Consider the following 15,226-nt stretch of genomic DNA (forward strand, 5'->3'; position numbering starts at 1 on the left):
CTTTGTAGCCTAAGCTGGCCTCAAACTCATAGCAGTCCTCCTGCCTCAGCCTCCCAAATGCTGGAATTTCAGGTATGAGCCAACAAACCCGGCCTCTTCATTGGTTTTTACAAATAGAGGGTTCTAAGAGATAGGAAAGAAACCAGTACTGATGACATTCCAGCTGAATACCGGTGCTAGTTCCCAAAATAGTGAAATACTTACCAGTCTTCTTGCTAAATAGCCTCTACCTTAGACTGAATGCCTCCTCCCAGACTGTCCCCTCTAGTATTTCCTCGGACTGGCACACATTTCCATGACTGAGCAACCTAAATGTTAATGGATGCCTGGTACAGCCAGCTGTTGAATATGTTGCCATCACTTGTGTATAAAACCTGTATAATTTTTTTTAAGAACTCAGGGATATAGTTGGAGAAGTTGATTCAGCTGTGAAAGCAATGAGTAGTTATGTGTTAAAATGTGATACATGCATGTCCATATTTATAGCAGCACCACTCATAACAGTAAATCTGGAATCTGGAAGCAGCCTATGTATCCATCAGTAAATAAATGGATAAATAAAATGTGTTATCATACACAATGGAGTACTACTCTGCCATAATGAAAGCTAAACTTGAGTCATTTGTAGAAAAATGGATGCATCTTGGGAGTAAATAATAAATCAGACTCATAAGCTTAAGTATGACATGGTTTCTTTTATATGAAAAACCTAAATTATAAATAAAGATCAAAATAAAAGATAATAAGAAGTAGAGAGATAGATCTTTCTCAAATGGGAAGAGGGTCAAGAGGTGGAGGCCAAGGGAAGGGAAGGAGAAGGCAACAGGATGATAAATGAAATTAAGATGTGTTACGTACCTGTACCAACTCCACACAAAGAATGTAAACATTATATGCTTCAATCAGTACTGACAAAATAAATAGGTAAGCAAAAGAAAAAAAAGAAAACCCTGTGTTTTTTTCAAAGAATGATAAAGAAAATAGTTAAGATCATCTGGAAAGGTTAGCCAGGCATTTGGATGAGACAAGAGTAAAAATGAATAGTAGAATGCATACTTTTTCACTAATTTATTTAACAAAATAATAAATTTCCCATTTGATTACTGCTACTATATGGAAAGCATTTTATACAAGTTACCCCACTGGCTTCTAACAGTAGCACTATGAGGATACAGGAGATGATAAGGGTTGGTCACAGCCATCAGGAGGCAAGAAAGCCCATGTGTTCTCCACTGTTTCTCAAATATACGAGACCTTGTTTTGGGTGTCAGAATGTTTAGTCTGAAAACATGTTTTTCTGCTGGTATTGACCAATAGCAAATTCAAGGGAACATTGACAGTCCTTCCTATTAACTGAATGAAAAGTGCCAGTGGGTTTTCTATCATCAAGAAGATCATTTAAATATAAGATTGAATAATAAATTTTCATATTATTCACTTCAGTTTCTTCAGTAGCACTATAAATGTGACATTATATACATAAACTCATTATAATTTGATTATTTAATTCAATATTGGTTTTCTCATACCTTTGAATAGCAAAGGATGTTGTAAAAAGTAAACTGGCTAGCCTTATTTTCCAAAAGCTTTTAAATGGAAACTGAGAGAACAAGGTTATTTATTAACTTTATAGCAAATAAACTGTGTCTAGCTTTCTTTTCCGGCTCTTGCCTTACACAACAATGAACATGTGTTTGCCATGACCAAAAATTTTATGGGAAATGTATGTTTATGGGCCAGAGTATAGGAATCACCTCATTCCTACTAAAATACCTCCCAGTGTATTGGAAGCTGAAATGTGATTTCCTTTATTTTTGTATGCTAGCATCTTGCCTGTTGCCTCAGCACAGTGGTACACACTAAAAAATCTGGTTGACAGGACACCATCTGATACATTCTTCAAGGGAGGCTAGAGGTAATGTAAGTTGAGAAGCTGGGGGTTGAGTTCTGGAGCCAAGCTTGAAGACTGCACGGCAGTACAGTAGAGGCACAGAGAAGGATGTTGTAAGGAGGCAGAGTGAACAGACCAGTGCTTCTGAAATGAGAAGGCTGAGCTTGTGTGTTTCAGGAAAGCCTCACACCTTTGCAGAGCTTTTACTCCCAGCACTAGGCTTCTCTCCTGTCCGATGCCACTGCTTTTTCCACTCTGGTGTTGCTCTCAATATAAGCAACACCCCATGTTGCTGCCAAAATCTCCTCTCAGAGGTTAAGAGCTGTTGCTCTGTTTCTCTATCAGTGAACCACTGTGGCTGGAAACTTTCCTATAATTTGGAAATGTACATCAAAATAAGAAGTTTACTATGTATGTATTACATCTAGCAAGACCAGTATTCAAGATATACATTGTATCTCCAGCATCAAGGAAGGTACATTGTGTCTGGCCTTTAGTAGAAGCTTGCAAGGTATAAAAGGAGGGAATAACTGAGTGACATTTCATGGCTTGGACAGAAATTCATTGGTAGATTTTATCCTCCGACTCAAAGGTCACTTGACTTTAAAAATACTTTGTGGGTTAGTAATACCATTTTCCTTAATACCTGGGTCTCAACCATTTCAGTTTCTCTCAAGAAACTTCAATTATCAAAGCGCATTGTTGAAACTTCTAGGCAGATAAAGACAAGAATGCCCACTTTTGAAATGGTAATACTAAGGTGCTGAAAAGTAGTAATCTGTGCCCACTGTAATGTAGAATATTATATTTGGAAAAAAAAAAGGATCTGGTTCTCATCTTGACTTCTATCATTTATTAGAACTGAAATCATAGAAAATATTTTCTGTGACCTCAGTTTTCACATTTATATAATGACAGGTATGGTTTGAATGTCATTTAAATGTGTTCTTCAAAGGCTCATATGTTAGAAATTTTCTCCCAGCAAGGTATGTTCAGAGGTGATGGTACCTTTAAGAGGTAGGGCCAAGTGGAAGTTATTAGGTCACAGGGACCACCTGAGAGGGGAATCATGTAGTTTTCCTGGGCATCCTGGTCTCTATGTCTCTGGCTTCCCAGTATTATGATGTGGTCTCTACCTTTCTGGCACTTGTTTCTGCTGTGATGCCATCTACTCTGAGGCCTTCACTACAGCCAAACTGAGGCTATTGTATGTCCCTGAATCTCTTGAATGGTGAGCTAAATAAACCTCTTTTCTTTATAAAATTGCCTAGCCACAGGTATTGCATTATAATAAGTGGACTGATATGATGGTAGTAATGATATCTCTCTTACAGAGCTTAGTGTGAGAATATTGTAGACAGAAAGCAACTAGGATTAGAACCAAAATTAGATTCAGAGGAATCTGTGGGTAGACAGGTAGACTGGTTGCCTTTTGCATGCTGGAGGTAGTAGTTAAACCTACAGGAATGAATGAGGTCATAGATGGTCTGGGATTAAATGAGAGAAAATTGAACCGCACTTGACCTCAGAAAACAGTGTAATTACTACTTTTAGGTTAGTTCTTGGCACACAGCAGATGCACAATAAATATTTGTTGAATTCGTAAATATCAGTTGGGGTGTGCATCATCCTTCCTTAAAATACCCATGCCCCTTCTCTGATGATCTAGAGTCATCTTTGCAAAGCTAACTGAAGTCTGTGTCCTTCCTGAAGATGCCAAATCTTTCAGTGTCCTCTTCTGAAAGACAGTCGAGCCAGCACTACTGCTTGGCACTTGAGTCCTGGTAGGCACTATGTATTTTTCTCATCTTACCTATGTACCTCAAACTCTAGCTAAACTTCAAAGGTTGAAAATATTTTTTGCACGTCTGAAAATTCCTGTAGGAGTCTGCGAGTGTGCTTAACTGCAGCAAACTTTCAATAAGTAAGAGATTTAATGCTTGATTAATCAACTAGTTTAAATGACTGTCAGAGAAAAAGGAAATATGTAGAAATTGAAAATGAAATGTATACAAATAAGAAACAACTAGTGCTCATCCTGGAGTTGGAAAGATTTAAGAGATAAAGTGGGTGTTGAGCTCCTGGTAAGTAAAGGAGAATCATGCATGGAGGAGGCTGATTAATCTGAATCTAAGAGAAGTGGGCTCTTCATTTCTCAATGATGCATATACTGCATCTTTTTTCCTTGTGTTGTAGTTTTTGTAATTGGTACATGTTTGTAGTACATGATAATTATATCATGGGGGAGCTGGTAAATATACATAATACATTTTAATTTTTTGTCTCCTACCTCTCTCATTGCTCTCTGTTCCCTCCCACTCTTGTTCCCCTTCCCATTTGCAAAAGCTCTATTTCTATTTTTTTCTGAAATTCTTATTTTTCAGCTTTTTTCCATACCTCTGGATCACCATCCCTTCTGCAAAAGATCTTCCTAGCATTATTGTGTCAGGTGCTGCACTTGGCAGTGGGCATGCAGCAGTGACAGAGGCAAGGTGTTCAGTGGTAAGACTTGAGGTTATGCTGCAGTATCTGTATGACAGACAGAAGCACTGTAGCATGAGGTATAGCCCATGTGATTGGTCATATACAAGGGAAACAGTCAACTGCAATGTTGTTAGTGTCGCCTGCAGCAGAGTACAGACAGGAAATACACTTTGTAAGGGTTAGATTAACTCTGGTGTTCTGTCGCTGTCAAGGATACCCTGAACTGTGACAACAAAAGATAAGAAAGATAAAAAAAAAAAAAAAAACCTCCAGATATTGTGATTCTGTAGTTAAACAAGTTTAAAGGGAGATCAGAGAAAAAATTTCAGGACTATAGAGCTTACCATTTTCTTTTATCTTTCAAATATAGTTTCTGTTTGTTGTTCAAACTAGAATACAAAAATCCAAATCATTATGTACCCTAGATGAAAGAAAGGCAGAGCAATGTGCCTTTTGTCTACCATGAGGCAACTTTGTCTAAAAGAAAGTAAATGATTGCTCCCGCCCATTTGGAAGTCCTTGGATGTTTTTAGGGAATGAGAAGATTATCTTGGGAACTTAAGGCTAGAGTTCTTTGTCATATGTAGAATTTTAGACCCAAAAGACATGGAAGTGACATGTTGAGTTGCATCAAAGTTTAAAGATTATCTTCCTCCACTGGAATTTTTCTAGTCCCCTTTCCAATTTGATCTAATTATTCCCCCATGATTTTTACAAACATTTCTCTCAAGTTCTCTGTCTCATATTTCCACTAGCACTGTTTTTTAGATTAACCTCCTCTTCTGCTAGATAGATATTATTATCAAAAAGTCTTTATAGAGATCTTAAAACCCTTTCTTTTAATTCCTCCCAACAAAACCTATTTCTGTCCTCTGCTGTTACATAAATTTATAATCTTTCATGTCTTTAAAAGGCTTTCCTATATTTGAATAACGTATTTGTACTTGTTCTTATCTTCTGAAGCTAATCATTCATGGCTTCTTAAAGTCATCTTTATTTGATAAAGTTTAGAGATTTTTGTTCCTCAATTGGTTACCTTTATAGCTTCATTATCATTATTTAATATAGTTATCTCTGTACTGAACACTAGATATTACTGCAACTTAAAGAGTAATACTGAAGAGAAGGCATATGAGTTGCCCAAAGTGACATTGTCACTAAGTGGAAGGTACAGTCAGTGCTTCAGTCTTCCATATAGTTCTCAATCTGACTGTAAACTAAAACAAAGAATGAGATTCATTTCATCTCTGGATAGAACACAGTACTCTCATTCAAGCTGTTTACCTGTGGTTACCAATGGCCTTCTGAATCCACACGTTCAGTGGAACTGGGCAGAGCACCTGGATTATATGGTCAACCTTTCGTATTTCCTTGGCCCATCTGCTTTAGATAATCAAAGTCACATGTGTTTACTGGCATAAGTCAAGACAATCAGATAGAGAAAAATGTGGATAAAGGAGATTTAAGAAAGAAATACTTAAAATAGATTTTGTCTTTTGTCTACAAAAAAGTTTAAATAACCTTTTCTCAGTGAATCCAGTGAGTTTTCAATGCATTTTTCATTCATTTGCCCTTTGAAATAGAATTATTGCCATTTTAAGATGATATGCAAACTCTGTCCTACCTACACTTCTTACAGCTGTCTGAGGATATGACATTCAGACTGAGTGCACTGATGAAGGGTGGTGGACATGGAGCTGGCTTGATGTTAATACATTTTCTGACTCCTTTGTAAGCAATTCTGTTTTCATATCTGTTAGTCCTGAGGTTTAGACTGAACTTTAGTTTTCCAATCCCTGGCATATATCACAAAAGGTATTTTCATGGGATCTTCACAATTTTATACCTAAATATAAAGGTCTCAGCATGACATTTGGTCCAAAAATGCAACCAACTTGTTCAAAACCCTTAGAGTACATGCTGGGGAAATGAGTTATGTTCTCTCCCAAGATAACTAAACTCCTTCTGACTGACCCAGTATCTGCTACTAGGCATGCACATAAATCAGAGGAAGACAGAAAGCCTGGCATCTGCCTGCCAGTCTCTCCACAGCCTCCTGAGAAAATAAAGTAGAAAAAAAAAAAAAAAAAGAATGATGGAGCTCAAGCTGAAGTTCATGGAAGAAAATATTTCTACCAGGGACTAGGGATTTGGTGCTGAGTAAATGCTGGGTCCTGAACTTTGGAAGTTTATTGCCTGACAGAAAAGCATGCACTACATTTCATAAAAAAGAAAAAAGTAGGTACTTGTTGTGGGTGTTAAGTCACACAGGAGAAGGTACAAGCAGGAGAAAAGGTCAATGCTGGACTAGGCTGTAACCATACAGAAATAAAAACAATAACCACTGTTGATAACTCCATGTGGAGACTCCATGCTTATTTGATATCATAATAGGTCTTAAATACATAACCTGTATTTTGAATTCAGCATCAGGAATTATATCTGTACCACACAGGAAATAAATCCTTTTTGGCTTGATCTACATGCACATATTCATGAAAGTGTAAGACATAAAGAAATTTACTGTGTTGTCACAGATGAAGACATTTCATTTTTTAAAACCAGCCAATTCCATGTGATCTGTGGAAAAGGTTCCCTTTGGGATGTCATGCATGCTTTTATGAGTTCATTTCATTGGATTATTCCTGGATGGTAACTAAGAACTCTGAGGGGCGTATGAATTCCTCTCTACCATTAACACATATATATCCCTTGATATATTACTTGGAAAATAATATGGGGATATAAGTAAATTATTATTTCCAATAGTGCACTACCATGGAATGATTTGATCAATATCTTCTTAAAACAATAAAAATTAGGCTTTTTTATGGCTTCTGTTTATCTTGACTACTTTAACATAGTTTGGATCATCAACAAGAACATTGACTAAATCATTTGGCAAAGTCACCTGTAGTCTTTCTTTTCCAGAGTTTCCAAGGTATAACTTGTGTTGATGCAAAATACAGACTTATAAAGGACCAAAAGGACATTTACGAGACTATAATGAGGATACTGAAAAGCGAGGCTCATCAAGTTTAAAATGTAGAGCCAGATGACCATAATTTATTATAAAAATTTTTTAAATAAGGAAAATGTTTTTCTTTATAGGTGCCTTATTGCTATGACAACTACATAAGTGAAATAATTCTGTCTTATACTAATTAGAAACATGGCTTCAAAACATGGCATTTCATGAATATTAAATGAAAGTGTGTGAATCATCTGGTTACAGTTAGGTTCCTGCATTTGTGGCTTTCAGTTGTGAGCAAATGCTGCTTTGCATACAGAACACAAATCCTGATTTGTTTCTTAAGAATTTGATAAAAATAAGAAAAATCAAAGGGAACTGAATGCTTCAATCTTTTGAAGTACACAGAACAATATCCCAAAATATGGCATTTTGGCATAAAAGTATGTTAAACCAGAGATTGGAAGGCTCAGAAGCAATCTCTTTGACCTTTTCTTGCCCTCTTGTTCTCTCACCCCTCATTTTCCTTTGAAGTGAGTCATAGAAACCAGAATTTTTTCTTCCCAAGGTGCATCACAGAAACCACAATCCCTCTCTCCCAAAGCAAATCATATCATGAGGACGGTCACTTTTCCCCTTCTTCCTTGAAGACCTTCATTTGGGAAAGAGCACACCAGAGGCCAAGAAGAACCTGAAAGATAGGCTTGCTGGGTTTACGCCTTCCGATTATCCCCAGTGATTATAAACTTTTCCCCAAACACGTTTCTAGAAGGCTGTCCACTCTTTACCAAACCCCACATGACAATAATGTTTCTGAATCTTCGAGTCTTAACTTCTGCAGGTTCCCATGTCAGACAAAACTTCAGTCAAGTAAATTTGTTATACTTTTCACCTGTTAAAATGTCTTTTGTTGTGTCATGGTCAGATAAATTTGTGACACTTTTCTCTTATTAACACATCGTTTGTGATAAGAGTCGCCCATAACTTTCATGATGTGTGAGGAGAGGTGTATTGCATTGTTTGGCTTATACAGATTATATACTCTGATGCACAACTGGGGAGTTTATATCCATTCACTTATCTTTTTGGTCCTCTACTCATAGCAAGTCCTTCCTGTGAACCAGTGCAAGGAAAAAGAAAAATTTCTGTCCTTACTAATGACCTCCCTTGGTGATGGAACCCACATAAGTCAGATAACCATAAAGGAATGAGTTAACCAGAGTTATAGAAATATGTCAGAGTATCTGAGGTCTGGCAAGGTGAACCCAGCTGGTGGGGAGGAAGGGAATGGAAATGTCTTGCCTGAAGGTAACCATCACTCCATAGACTATGCTTGTATGTTTGTTTCTTGTCTCATTTATAGATCTCAGATTCTATCTTTTGTACTATTGGGAATAATTTTATTCAGGAATATGTTAGTGTATATTTTTAAAGGTAATTGTTTTTAAAATAGCTGTAATTACCATTATCACATCTAAAATATTACCACTAACTTATCATCAAATATATATTTTATATTCAAATCAGATTGTCTCATGAACATTATGAATTATTATTATTATTACTAGTATTTTTTTTTTTTTTTTTAGTGCTGGGGGTCAAACTCATTACCTTGAGCTTGCCAGGCAGGTACTTGTGCCACTGAGATGTGTCCCTAGCCTGCTATTTTGTTCTTAATAGTTTGTATGAACTGAGATATGATGGGTTTTATTACCTGCACTGAGTTGATTTATCTTTTAAAATGTCTCCCCTATGCCTCTTTTATTTTCACCACCTATTTTTTTTGAAGAAACCTGACTTTTGAAGGATGGATGAGATAGATGGTAGGAGAATAGGGGATGAAATCCTCCAGGCTCAACTCTGCTCAGACATGTGATAGTTGTTATACCTTAAATTATTTCATTTCTAGGAGCCTTAGGTCTACAACCATAAGAAGGGTTATAAATGTCCCTTGAATGGATTGTTCATTTACGTGGTTATTTAACAAATACTTATTGTATGTTAAATCAATTAGGAAAACAGTGCCTTTTGTATTTTAACCAGTAAGGAATGTCATTTAAGGTAATAATATGCTCAGAAATTGTTGGAAGTTTTGGAGGGATGATAGACAAGAGTAAGTATGGCTTTTCCCAAATTTGCAAAGTTAATGAAGCTTGAACCAGAGTTGCTGGAAGCCCTGAAGCCAGTCACCAACAGGAGGCCTTGGAGTCTGAGGAGGCTGTCAGAGCTGTGGCAGTGAAAAAGCTGCACATTCTGTGCCTATCTGCCACTGCCTTTCCATATCCCAGCACTCACTAATGCTGATTGGGAGAATCCAAACAGCAACTCTGCTGACCAGCTATTCATAGAATGTAGTTCTCAGGCTTCCTGCCCCTGTGATCCAGTGGGAAGCAGGAGGGTTGAAGGATTAAGGAACGGCGCCAAGAATCCTTAGACAGTAGTCAGAACAAGCACCTCTTGCATGCTGGGAACTGTTCTGAGAGTACATGAAGAAACAGAAGAGACAAATTATTCTTCTAGTGTGGCTCACATTTAATTTAGAAGATTAAATTAGTGTATTAAAATGTTTAGTTTCCTTACAAATAATCCTTACCTACTTTTAAATTCTATATTGGCTCAAGAGAATATAGCACTTTGCCTGCTCTCATGAGATTTCTGACAAAGTAGAGAATTCAGAGGTTAGAAAAGGAGGAGCAGAGGTATGTGTTTGGGGCCAAATAGTCTGTTCTTAATTGTCACTGTTTGCATTTTGCTGATAGAGCCATGTTTTAATCTATGTTAATTTAGAAAGCCATTTGAAGCTGCCTCGAAGTTTCTATTCTCTTAATAGATAATATGAAAATCTTCTTGAAGACATTTATCAGTAACTGTGGGTACTAACTCCTTCAAGTATATGTAATCCAGATGCTCCATAGAGGAGATACAAACAGTCTATTTGCAGTAGCCATAAGGGAGAGACATAAGCATGTCAAAGCATCCATTAATATTTTCATTTACATGAGTGATTTATTCAGTCTGTCCTGAGGATTTGCCAGCCATGTCACACTTGCCTCCAATGGAATGTCACTTCACTTTGCTCTGTTTTGAATCAGAAGCACAAAGTGTAGCTCCTTCACTTAACCTTTGCATTGAGTCAGCTCTGCAGTGCCCTTCAGAGTCTGCAGCAGAAGTAGTATTGAGTCCCTGTAGTTTCCTTAGTCCTTATTTCAAGTTGTGGCCCACAGCAGACAGAATCAAGCTTTGTAGTCAAACAATTCTTTATTTACTTACTTTAATATTTTGTATTTCTGAGACTGGGTTTCACTGTGTAGTTCAGGCTGGCCTGGAACTCTGTGTAGCCTAGGCTGGCCTTGAACGTGCAGCAGTCCTCGTGCCTCTGCCTCCCAAGGGCTGGGATTGTAGGCATGTGCTGCCACCCCCAGCTGTAGGCAAACATTTCTGATGATCCTATGACAGTTATAAATGGTAAAGTATTTCCATTCTATCTCTGGTTTCCTCATGAAAAATTTGGAATAGTAAAACCTACTAGCCACATCATGAGGATTAAATGAGATGACATATATAAATCATTTGACCTACAATAATTGTTTCATAAATGTTAATTTCTTTACCCATTAAATATATGGTCTTATATATTGCCTTCATTTGAGTCGCAAATTTTTTTAAAAATATAGCTAAATAACAATATTAACAGTAAATATTTCTGTTCTATGTGGGCATCTTATTTAATCGTCACAATAACTATATAATATATGAATAAAACAAGAAGCTATGAATATAAATAACAGTCGGATGAATAAAAGCTATATTATTCACATTTAATAGATGGGTACCCTAAATATAAGAGAGATTATATAACTTTCCCAAGATCACTGCCCTAATTCTGTGTCAAACATGGCATTTAAATACCAACATTGTTACCTCAGAGCCAGCGTATCTTCTGCAGCACGAGAGGATCTCCCATACTATACACAAGCCTTCTGAAAAATAGGAGCACATATATTTGTTATTTGAGTTTGTTACTGTAGGAACCACAGTGTCATGTGTAAGAACATGGCGATTAGAATCTTTAAAGCCCACCTTTAGAGTAAAATAATATCAACCTGTTCATAAAACTTAGTATAGTCTCCAAGTCTAGGCAAGTGCAGGAATAGAGAATGGATCTTTTTATTATTGTGGGGTAGTCATGAGAGGTATATGTGGAAGGAGAGCTGATGGGTGGAAAGGCAGGAACTCTGGAAGAAACACAGGACCTAGGAATAAGAGAAGTCATGGGGTACAGTTTACCACCTTTCTGTCTTCTCTTCAGTCTTTCTGCTTGCACCTCTCCTCCATGTATGTACTTCAATCCTTTCTTCTCCTGTCAACATGGCTCAGAAATTTGTTGTGTGTGTCACCTTAAATATTACTGCATGACTTAATCTGTAGCCACATGAGCAATGTTACCAAGGAGAAATATGAAATCAAAAGTGCTCCCGGTAGAAAATGACTATAGGTAGCTTTCTGGGGATGTAGCTGAGTTGCACAGTGTCTGCCTGGCAGGTGCAAGACTTGAGAATTTGATTTCTGGTACAAAAATTAAATAAATAGAGAAAAGCCATGAACTTAAAGGAACATGAGCCCTTGAATACTAGCATGTGCACATGCCATCCTTGGAGAGAGCAGCTGCTGGGCTCAGGTGGGGGGATGGTGGTCACACAAGAATGGGGGCTCACTGTCGTCAGCTTTTAGGGGAATTTTATGTTAAATTCTCTGATTTTTAAATACTAATCCTAGTCCATGTTTCTGAAATCAAACATAGTTATGGGCTGCACATTTGACAGGCTGCTGATGAGTGACCTCTGAAGAGTGTTTGTTGTAGGACTAAACTTTATTTTTACTCATTTTTATTTCTGTGTATTCTCCCCACTCGGTAAAAGCTAGGTTTGCCGTATTTCTCCAACACTATTGAGTACCACAGTGACATAATAAACGCTCAAAAAAAGGCCTGTTCTTTTCCAAACTAACATTTTTTTTAAGTATTCACTCCGCAGAACAATCTTTTTGTGGCTCAGGCTTTTCAGCTGTACATTTGTAAATTTCTAATATGATTTATTACAAATCAAAATAATAATGAATATTTGCACAAATATTTTAGTTTGTAAACTGGATTGTTAATAGTTTCAAGGAGCTTATGGTCTTTCTGATATAAAAAGACAAAACTCATTATCTTGTTCCTTTGTTCTGTTTTCATATTTGGTTTGTTTGGAGACCACACAGGATAAGAAGAACATGTAGGTTTAAATCCTGTCACTGTTATCTGCCAGCCCTATGAGGTTAGGCAAGTCATTTTTCACTTGGCTAGATTTAGGAAACTTGGCAGTGGGCTGAAATTGTCAAAATTTTCTGATTCTGATTGAGCAGACATTCCAGTCTGGGATTTGGCAAATAGTAACTTTCATATTGAAATAGGCACTGTACAAACCACACACACAAAAAGGGTGATATGACCTTTTAAAACATTTTGCAATGAAATGGGCTACATATTAGAAAGCAGTTACATAACAATACATTTTGGAGCAACTTAAATACAGACACTGTAACATAATACAGTTTAGTATGAGATCTCATACATTCATGGCAGGCTATGGGAATTTGAGAAGAGAATGGTACTGCAGGCAATGGATCAGAGGCCAGACTCTGGAGCCAGACAGTCTACTTTTAAATCCCAGATCACTGCTTACTTGGCTTTTCTGCTCCCCAACTTCCTCACCTGTAAAATTAGAGTAATCTCTACTCCCCATGGTGGTTGTGCACAAAAAGACCAGGCAGAGCCTCACTGGCATGCCAAACTAGCTGAGCAAGATTTTCAGGCCGAGCGCCTAGGAAGAAAAATCCCCTGCACGAAAGACTTAGGAGTAGGGTAAAAATAGGTTCAAAAATAAATAAATAAGCAAGAAAACTAAAGAAAATAGGGTATGACGTGCACATTATGTTTGGGCAGAGAGGATGTCTGAATTCTTTTAGAACCTCTTGTGAACCAAGGAAGATAAATAAGAAAAAGGGGATAAGCTCATGTTTGCCTTCCCTTCGCTCCTTCCTTCTCTAAAGTAAATGAGCTTAAAATAGGAAAGGTGGGAGAATATATGCAACTCTCCAGGCTCTCCAAATTGCAAGATTTTGTTCCAAGTCCTTTTAAAACTCTTTGTTAAACGATGATGTTACATAGTAGAGCAAATCATGAACAGGAAGGTGGGTCACACTGGGCAACAGTGAGTTTTTACTAAGCTAAAAGGGTCTATTGTTTTGAACAAGAGCATATATTGAAAATCATGTAACTTACAAAAAATGAAAGTCAAATCATGCCAATTATAATTGCAAAGTATACTTTAGCTACTAAGAATAACCATTACGTTATTCTGTGAAGCTGACAAAAAGACTTCACCTTTGATCTCCTGGCTGACAGTTGTATATAATTAACATGATTCTGGTTGCTTAGACTGATCACTTTTGGCTAGAATTTTTTTCTTCCCTCATGTATCTGCAGGATAGATTAGCACAGTAAAATGTTATGTTTTTCAGAAGTAGTGTGCTTGTCTTCATCTTTCTTAAGAAAAGTAAAAAATAGAATCTTTCAAAAAACCCTTTAGACATAGGACTTACTCAGTTTAAAGCATGTTGGGGACTCATCACCAACTAATAATTATAACAAAACATATAAAGCTGAAATATAATAAAAAGTAGTATGGATATAATAAAAACAGCTAACATCTGGGGTAATTCCTCCAAAGTATTTTCTATGCATTAGCTCTTACATCCCTGTAATAACTATGTGATCTGGGCTGGGATGGCTATTATTTTTATTTCACAAAAGTGGCTTGCCCAAGGTCACATACTAAAGTGTCTTTCTCCCTCTGAAGCAATGTTTTCTTTGGTATGTTCACTCAGGAAAGAACCCTGAGTTTGTTTTCCATATGCAGCTATCAGTATTCTCTTGGCCTAGTGTCTTTTGTAGTAAGAAGAATGCAAGGGTATATATAAAAGCATGGACTGTTGATAGACAATAGTAGAAACATGGCAAAGCTTAAGATAAAGTTTACCAAGTAAATAAATGACTGGTAAACAAAAGGTAGACTTGGTAAAGGAAACTTTTTGTTCGCTACAGTACAAGCTTGAGAAAAATGTTAGTGTGGAGTTAGGATCAGAAGTAAGGTCTCTTAGCTCCTAGGCTATTACTAGGTGATGGACATCAGCCTTTTATCTAAACAGCATCAAGTGCCTCGCTCAAGTGATTTCCCATTTCACCCCTGGTAATGTGATTAGTGAACTGGGGAAATCAACTTAAGAGTTCTTTTTATTGTCTCCTTATCATGCTAGAAACTAAATATGAATGAGGGTTAATATAATTTCCTTGTCACTGTCGTTGCAGAAAATCAGACAGAATGAGACAAATCCCAGTTGAGGTGTTGTGACAAAAAACTAAGAGAACACTGGTAAAAAAGCAAGTCTTGCCAACTGTGTGTCCATGGAATGTTGGCTGGAAGAGGTGGCGTTCACACTAGGTTTTGCAGGGTGAGTGAGTTTTATAAGCCACTAAAGTCAGTAACAGGTGGGAGGGGCCTTGTAAAGAGAAGATGTGGAGGTGTGAAAATCTAAGTATTAGAGATTTTCCCTACCACTGGGGACAAAGAGAAGCCAGTGGCAGAAAGAGAGATGTTGGTTTATATTAGTAAGTACAAAGCAATTTGGGGTTGATGAACTGGCTAAGATCCAGTGTTAATGTTGCATACATCTGACCTTGGTTTCAGATATCAGTACATGAACATATAGTTTAATGGACTGCACTGTGGTCTCTACATTCCAGTAAGAAGCAGTAGGGACAGAAGGAAGAAGTGACTTTT

The 15,226-nt window shown here is 37.1% G+C and overlaps 1 protein-coding gene across 28 annotated transcripts in view; it reads left to right on the forward strand.

Moving 5' to 3' along the window:
• Dlg2 (discs large MAGUK scaffold protein 2) overlaps positions 1–15,226 on the forward strand; it is a 1,893,126-nt gene that overhangs the window by 1,721,533 nt on the left and 156,367 nt on the right. Inside the window, exon 1 of one of the 28 annotated variants that reach the window (XM_063256365.1) lies at positions 14,790–14,897. The exons of the other annotated variants lie outside the window; for them this stretch is intronic. The gene's annotated coding sequence lies outside the window, so the exon portion shown is untranslated. Of the gene's footprint in view, positions 1–14,789; positions 14,898–15,226 lie in introns of those variants that run through there. 28 annotated transcript variants of the gene reach the window in all.

Source organism: Cavia porcellus, unplaced genomic scaffold, assembly GCF_034190915.1.
Source record: "Cavia porcellus strain 051 isolate PalLab524CR breed Dunkin Hartley unplaced genomic scaffold, mCavPor4.1 scaffold_9, whole genome shotgun sequence".
In the NCBI taxonomy this organism is placed as follows: domain Eukaryota; kingdom Metazoa; phylum Chordata; class Mammalia; order Rodentia; family Caviidae; genus Cavia; species Cavia porcellus.